Raw genomic sequence first — 8803 nt, 5'->3', positions numbered from 1 at the left:
CCAGTCTTTGTAATATTTTTGGCGGGCAGAAATCTCTGCAGGGGCGCTTTGTCTTGTAACGGGAGCCGGTGATAGCTTAATTGGCCTTCCTGGCCGATAATGTCTTTTACTTTGTCACCGTAACTCGGTTCGCATATTGATCGGTCTGGAGATTTCCCTTGATGGCTGTTAAACGGTTTTTCCTTTGTACATTAAATGAGTTTAAGTGTTCATTCATTGTCCGCCCATATCTTGATGGGCCCCATCCTGTTGCCTGAAACTGTCTTGTACTTAGAATCCAATTGAATATGTATGCCCATTTCCCTGAGTTTCGGTTTCCCGATACTGGCTTTCACGGGCTTACTGTTCTCAATCCACAAGCCTGTCTGGCTTGCAGTAACAGAAATCAAATGGTCCAAGAAACTGATCACGAGGTCCGGCGGCCATTTTGTATGCCCTTTTAACAAAGGTTTTATCTGTACAAGCTTCTTTTGGTCAATAAAGCTGTATTATTAATCCTGTTATCTCGTGTGATTATATAATGAAAATTTTCGAATCTTACAGTCCTCCCTGTGATACTGATAGCTTGCTTACAGTATCAATAATCCTTGGTGAGCAAATTTTTCCCGATTCCTCACGTCCAAACATTCCCAGTAATTAACTATCTATGACCCCCATGACACATGCAGTTCCCATTTCAGAAAATTACCTTGTGTACAATTGGACAATCATAGGCAGTATTACCTTAAATTATAACACATTCATCTTTCAGATGTGAAGGGCCCAATGCTCCTTGCACCACCTGCATACACCTTTTATTAATCAAAAAAACAAACTTCACCAAACGGCTATAACATTACAATATTCACACACTTAAACCATGCAGTAGCTGAAAATCTAAAGATGGAGGGACGCCTTTTAACTTTTAACGCTAGCTGTCTACACTGGGGTGTCCTCTTCCCCCACTCGTACATAGCGTTCTCTCCATTCTCCTGTGTTCTCGTGCCTCTGGAGGCGTTTGCCTCTCTTGCAATGCACGAACAATAAAAATATTACAATTAAAAACCTGACACACTACTAGGATGTGGGATGCTATTCTAATCCAGGCCGGGATCTCTATATTGGTGAACAGGTCCCACCATGGTGGGGTGACCATATCCAATATGTCTTTTCCTATCTCTATTGTCTTCTGCTCCAGTGTGTAGAAATGTTTCTGTGAAACTATAACGGCTTTTAAAATCTTGGTGAGGTGTTCGGGGAGAGGGGGAATGACATAACCAAAATGCGCGACGAATCGCTACAAGTCCGTGAAATTCTCTTTTACAGTGAGGTGAACGGTGGAGGGTGCAGGAATGGGGACAATCTGTTGTTGTGCCACTTGAACTTCAGCCCTGGGTTTGAAACAGAAACTGCTGTCACTGACCGGACACCACTCGTGCTGTCCATGGCGGTAGTGAGGCGCTGCAGTGGTGACACAGTATGTCCCACCTCCGATATATGCCACCTGCGGGGGCACATGGTCCTTTGCCATTGCCTCCATGGTGCAATTTATCGGCTTCGCGCTAGCGGCTCTGAACCCGCACTGTGGTTTCAAAAAGGCATTCAAATACTGGGGGCACAGGATGATGTGTGCTCCCCGGCTACGACACCCCGAGAGGTCGGTGCCTGTCATCGTACGCTCCCATCTGATGACATAAGGTGGGACCACTGCGTAACGAATGTGCGCACCCCCCTGAATGACTCCAATGTTCTCCACCCTGTATACCGGGGCGGGCCTTGCTGCGGGACCCAACACCGGCATCCTTATTACGATTCCCATGATAGTGTGATTCGAGCGTCCGCAGTCCACTGGGACTGGGTACGCCTCTGCAGCTAGTCTGAGCTGGCACGGACTTGATGCGTTCTCGAAAGGGTGGAGCGCTTGCAAGTGCTTGTTGCTGATCCAGGACGGGACCAAACCTTGTTTTAAATCCTCCAGATTACTGCGGCACTCGCCCAGTAACCACGCCCCTTATAGCACACAAGCCTCGTTCTGCGCAGCCTGATCGGACGCATTCCGATCCTCCTTAATGAGCGCATTCACTGTCCTAGCGTGCTTCTCCAGCTCAGCAATTATTTCCTTTAAGTGCAGTGTCATGGCTTGGTCTTCATGCAGCTCAGAACCCACTACCTTATTTTCGCTTGTCAGTATGTTCCTCAACTGGGTTTTTAAACCATTGATCTGTGTCTGCAGCTCCACGTTGTCTAGCGCGTTGACAACAGACGTTCCGGTGTTAAAAGCAGTGAAAATGTCATTTACAGTACCCCTTCTTTGCCTCCCTACCCGATCCAAAACTTCCTGTGGTGTGCTGTATAATTTGGCCTTGTCGATGTCGGCAAGGTCAAAGTCGTAAAATTGTCTGAACATTCGGGTTAACAGTACCTGGTACAACTGTTCCGTCTCCCTGGGACACCACTCCGGCAATCGTACCTCAGTGAGGTTTAAAATCACTGAGGCCACCGCGTAGTGTACCCCTTGGTACAGCATCTGACCGGTGGGTACCAATACTAACCCGTTCCCGGGTCCCTTTGTGGTGGTGGGGCACCCTTCCTTCTGGGCTAGTGCTACCGGGATCGTGGGCAGGGGCTTGTGTGGGCGGGTGATGAGTTCAGTGGCGTTTACTGGAATCGGGGAGTATGGGGCTCTGCACGCCCGAGTGCTGACATCCCATCTCATCCCCTTTCCTTCGTCCTGCCACTACCTCTGGAAAAAGATGGATACGCCCTTGGGGCAGACGCGTTTTGGACCCCACATACAGACATGTATTCCTTCATCTGGTTCCCACCATTTGTCCCAACACACACGTAATTGTCCGTGAGTCCCCGTAATTGTCCGATGGGTATTGTTACCCAGTTGCTCCCACTCGATAGTAGAGTTTTTCATGTCCTTTCCCAGCTTTCGCAGCCACCATCATCGACTTAGTGGTACGTTCCCATTACACACCAAACTAATGGGACTAAAGGCTGACAAGTCCCTGGACCTGATGGCCTGCATCCTAGGGTCTTAAAAGAAGTGGCTGCATAGATAGTGGATGCATTGGTTGTAACCTTCCAAAATTCCCTAGACTCTGGAAAGTTCCCAGCGGATTGGAAAACCGCAAATATAACACCCCTATTCAAGAAAGGAGGGAGACAAAAAGCAGGAAACTATCTGCCAGTTAGCCTAACATCTGTCATTGGCCTAATGCTGGAATCCATTATTAAGGGAGCAGTAGCAGGACATTTAGAAAATCATAATACAATCAAGCAGAGTCAACATGGTTTTATGAAAGGGAAATCAAGTTTGGTGACTTTATTAGAGTTCTTCGACGATCTAACGAGCAGGGTGGATAAAGGGAAACCAGTAGATATAGTGTATCTGGATTTCCAGAAGGCTTTTGATAAGGTGCCACATAAAAGGTTACTGCACAAGATAAAGGCTCACAGTATTGAGGGTAATATGTTAGCATGGATAGAGGATTGGCTAACCAACAGAAAACAAAGAGTCAGGTCATTGTCAGGTTGGCAAACTAACTAATGGGGTGCCACAGGGATCAGTGCTGAGGCCTCAACTATTTACAATCTATATTAATGATTTGGATGAAGGGGCCGAATGCACTGTAGCCAAATTTGCTGGTGATACAAAGATAGGTGGCAAAGCAAGTTGTGAGGAGTACACAAAGTAGGCAATTTTGTTAATGAGGGCACGTTGGAGGTGGGACTGCTGCTTGATGGGTCGATTTCCTGTCTCCATTGATTTGTGGCCAACCCACGCTACTTTCCTGTGAATGATCTTGTTAAGCCTGCCCAGTGGGCTTAGCAGGCCAATTCAGGGAAAGCTGGTTGCAAAGCACATCAACGTATGACATTTCATCTGTCAAAAACTTTTGACAGCTAAATTTCATCGTTTGACAGCTCGATGAGGCTGTCAAACAGTGAAATTCTCTGCAGTTTGATGAGGTCTTGAAATTAAGACCTCATCAAACTTCTTTCTTTTACAGAAATTAGATGGTTGTTGTAAAGTCTGTGGGTTGTACAGTTAATAACGACACAGACTTCAGGAATAACAAACAAACAGGTCTTTACTATTCGAAGGTCAGGGCGAATCTGCCCCAGCAATCCTGCCACAACACTTATATACTGGTGTGGTCACTGTCGGTATTACAGTATACAGAAGCCAAACAAGTAGTGCCACACCTAAAGTAGTTCTCTTAAAGGTGAACGGTTACATACAATAGTTTCCTTAAAGGTAGACGGGTACATACACTACAATCCTCCCTTTTTAGCTTTCAACATACTGAGTCCATAGTGAACATACATTATAACATATATACAGCTTATGTAAGACAGTTCATAGATTCAGTCTTTCTGGAGGTTTCCGGATTCTGTCCAGATAACGCCGCAGTGGTGTCGTCATTCCAGGCGGGCTAGTAGGTGCTTCTGGCAAAGTCGATTCGGCTTGAAAGACAGTGTCAGGTTCAGCTGACTCCAGTATTACCAGATCGGAAGTAGGTGTTCTGGGTATCTCAGACTCAACATTACCCGGGTAAGGTGGTGAAGTCGGTTGCCCATTTGTGGCGGACCCTATGATTTGGTCAACATGGCGCCTGATTATATTGTCCCCAATGTCCATGGTGTACATCAACGGCCCTAGCCTTTTTCCAATAGTTCCAGGCTGCCATTTCTCGGTACAGTAGTCCCGGGCCAAAACTCCTTGACCGATCTGGAAAGATCTAGTGGCCCTTTCATTCATGCCCTGGAATTGCCGGTTCTCTACGTCCCTTCTGACGTTTGGTTTGAGCAAATCCAGCCGGCATCTTAGGCGTCTATTACAAAACATCATTGCGGGAGTTTGATTTGTGACCGCATGTGTTGCATTCCGGTATGCCAACAAAAAGCTATCCACCTTATGTTGTAGACTTATGTCTTCATTACTCATGGCCTTTACGGCCTTCTTGAAGGTCTGGACAAACCTTTCAGCCAATCCATTGGAGGCGGGATGGTATGGGGCTGACGTGTAATGCTTAACCCCATTGCTCTTTAAGAATTTCTTGAATTCTTCGGACACAAATTGCGGTCCATTATCAGAACAGATCTGTTCCAGCAGGCCATTCCGAGCAAACATAGTCCTTAACACTGTGATGGTTTTTTCCGTCGTGGTGGTGGTCATCTTAATTACTTCCGGCCACTTGGAGTGGGCATCCACCGCTATTAGGAACATCGAGTCCATAAATGGACCAGCAAAGTCGATGTGTACTCTTTGCCAAGGAGATGAGGGCCACTCCCATGGATGCAGAGGAGCCTGTGGTGGCACGTTCTGAACCCTCTGACATCCTAGGCAGTTCTTCGTGATCTCCTCTATGTCTCCATCAATGCCTGGCCACCACACAAACGCTCTTGCTAGATTCTTCATCTTTACTCCACCCAGATGTCCTTCGTGCAGCTCCTTTAGCACTTTCTTTTGGAGTTTGGGTGGAATCACCACTCTAGATCCACACATCAGGGTTCCTCGACACACTGACAGTTGTTCTTTCCTCTGTGAAAATGCTTGCAGTGTTGGTTCGCTCTGTGCTGGCCATCCCTCCACCGTTACATCATAGACTCGTGAAAGAGTCGGGTCATTCCTTGTCTCATTCTCAATCATTGAGTTTGTTATCGGCAGACACTCCACTATGGATGAGTGGAACAACTCTACTGGGTCCACTGTACTCGCTTCTTCCACCATCGGCAATGGCAAGCGTGATAACCCATCAGCATTTCCATGCTGTTTGGACCTTTTGTACTCAATTTCATATTGGTGTGCCCCAAGTAACACGGACCACCTTTGTAACCTTTGTGCTGTCATGGTGGAAACGGCCTTGTTTGGGTTGAATATGGACACCAACGGCTGGTGGTCTGTCAGCAATGTGAACTTTTTACATTGTAGGTAATGGTTGAATTTCTTCACGCCCCACACAAGACTGAGGGCCTCCCTATCTATTTGAGCGTAATTTCGCTCCGTGGGTGTCAATGATCGTGACGCGAATGCCACTGGCCTTTCCGAGCCATTTGGTAGCCTGTGCGAAAGTACTGCCCCAATTCCGTACGGGGAAGCATCACAAGCTAGACGAAGGGGTAATGCTGGGTTGAAATGAGCCAACACTTCTTCAGAGGTAATCAACTCCTTGCTTCTGCGAAAAGCCCTTTTGCATTCTTCACTCCACTTCCATGGTGTTTCTTTCCGCAACAGATCATTCAGCGGATGCAGCACCGTGGATAAATTTGGCAGAAACTTGTGATAGTAATTAATCAACCCCAAGAATGATCTTAACTGTGAAACGTTTCCTGGAGCGGGGGCCTTCACGACCGCTTCTATCTTTTCAGGTGACTTATGCAGTCCCTCTCAGTCAATGACATGACCGCAGTATGAGATCCGTTTTTGGAAGAACTCACACTTCTTGCGATTAACCCGAAGGCCATACTCCTTCAACCTGGTGAGTACCAGTTTCAAATTCGTGAGGTGTTCTTCCTCATCTTTTCCCATGATTAAAATGTCATCTAAGTAGCACTGCATGCTTGGAATTCCTTGTAACACCTGTTCCATGGCCCTCTGCCAAATTGCTGGCGCCGAAGCTACCCCAAAGACCAGTCTATTATAGCGATACAAGCCTCTGTGAGTGTTGATGGTGAGGTACTGGCGTGACTCTTCCTCGACCTCCATCTGTAAATATGCCTGAGCCAGGTCTATTTTCGTGAAGTGCTTCCCTCCAGCCAACGAAGCAAAGATATCTTCAATCCGCGGAAGCGGGTATTGTACCGTGTGAAGCATCGGATTCACAGTGATCTTGAAATCTCCGCAGATACGGACCTTCCCCGGTCCCCCTGGCTTATTACTTGGTGAGGACTTCATGACGGGAACAATGGGCGTGGCCCACTCACTCCAGTCCACTTTTGACAGAACCCCTGATCGTTCAAGTTCTTCCAGTTCTGCCTCCACCGCTGGTCGTATTGCGTAAGGTACCGATCTGGCCTTAAAAAACTTTGGGCATGCATGTTCTGCAATCTTAACCTTTGCTTTAATTCCTCGCAGTGTTCCCAGTCCTTGCTGGAATACCTCTTTAGCTTCGTCCAATATCCTGGACAACCGTTCCGGTTTGACATCCTCTTTTTCCGAATCCACCGTCATGGTGTTTAGTGAATGCCAGTCCATCTTTATTTTTCGGATCCACTCCCGTCCCAGAAGTGGTGGACCTCCCTCAGGCAACACATACAGGTCCAACCGGTGGTGATCTTTATCCTTGTATCTCACCTTGACTTCTATCTTTCCGATGGGGAATACTTTGTGCCCCGTGTATGTCTGTAGTACTAGTTCCGTATCCCGTAGTGGAATATGCTTGAAAAACTTTTTATAGTCATGCTTATTCATGACCGTCAACGCCGATCCGGTGTCCACTTCCATTTTTACTTGGACCTTTGCAATCTGTAGCGTTATCCAGATAGTTTGTCGGTCAGCTTCATTACTCACATTGTGAATTCTCAGACTGTCCAGTCCTTTGCATTTGGAGTGTGAGTCCGACTTCTGTTCCCTCAGACTCTTCCTAGTCACCTCTTGCACTTTTCCGTACCATTTTTGTGGTGACTCCTTATTGTTGTACGTTGTTCCTGACCGGCATACCTTAGCTATGTGCCCGATCTTGCCACATTTCCTGCATTCTTGGTTTTTAACCCAGCATTGATTCTGGTCATGTGTTGTCTTCCCACAACGATAGCATTTTGTTGTCCTCGAGGTAATTTGGTCCACCCCGAGTGCCGTCGCCTTTAGCTGCATTTCCGCCGTTCCTTTCGCTGCGGCTTTGTGCGATGCAGCTATAAGGACAGCCCTGTCTATCACAGAAATCACAGAAACCACACAGTGCAGATAGAGGCCATTTCGGCCCATCGAGCCTGCACCGACACATATCCCACCCGATCCCCGTAACCCCTATACCAACACATATCCCACCCTATCCCCGTAACCCCACATATTTTAATCCCCCTAACACTAAGGGTCAATTTATCATAGCCAATCAACCTAACCTGCACATCTTTGGACTGTGGGAGGAAACCGGAGCACCCGGAGGAAACCCACGCAAACACGGGGAGAATGTGCAAACTCCACACAGACAGTCACCCGAGGCCGGATTCGAACCCGGGTCCCTGGCGCTGTGAGGCAACAGTGCTAACCACTATGCCACCGTGCTGCCCTGTGTGTGTGTGTGCTGTCTAGTGTGAGGTCGTTCTCTTCCAGTAGTCGCTTTTGCGTCCCTTCTTTGGACAATCCACATACGAACTTGTCTCGCAGTGCCTCTGTCAGATTCCCTCTGAACTGGCAGTGTTCCGCTAGCCTACGCAGTTCGACCAAGTATTCCGTGTTGCTTTCGTCTTTCTTCTGCGTTCTTGCATAGAATTTGGATCGTTCAGCCAGTATCAACGGTGTGGGGTTCAAGTGATCCTTCAGCACTACTACAATATCATCGAAAGTCTGATCCGCCGGTTTAGCTGGTGAGAGAAGATGCTTCAACAACCCGAATGTTTTCGCACCCATCATGTTAAGTAAGGTTAAAGCTTTTTCATCCTTAGCTATTTTGTTAGCCTTACAATGTATCTCAATACGTTCCACGTACGTGGCCCAGTCTTCTATCTCAGAATTAAAATCGTTGATGTCCCCCCGCTTAGGCATCTTCCTTTCCTTGGGTACAACACAATTTTTATTTATTTATTTATTTTTCCTAAGATGGCGGCTTTTCCCGCGAAAATGGCGGTTTCCCGCTCTTTCCTTCTCTCCCCA

Source organism: Somniosus microcephalus, chromosome 8, assembly GCF_052327205.1.
Source record: "Somniosus microcephalus isolate GS21.2 chromosome 8, FLI_Smic_1.0, whole genome shotgun sequence".
NCBI classification, from domain to species: Eukaryota; Metazoa; Chordata; class Chondrichthyes; order Squaliformes; family Somniosidae; genus Somniosus; species Somniosus microcephalus.
Note: the sequence above shows the minus strand (reverse complement) of the source record.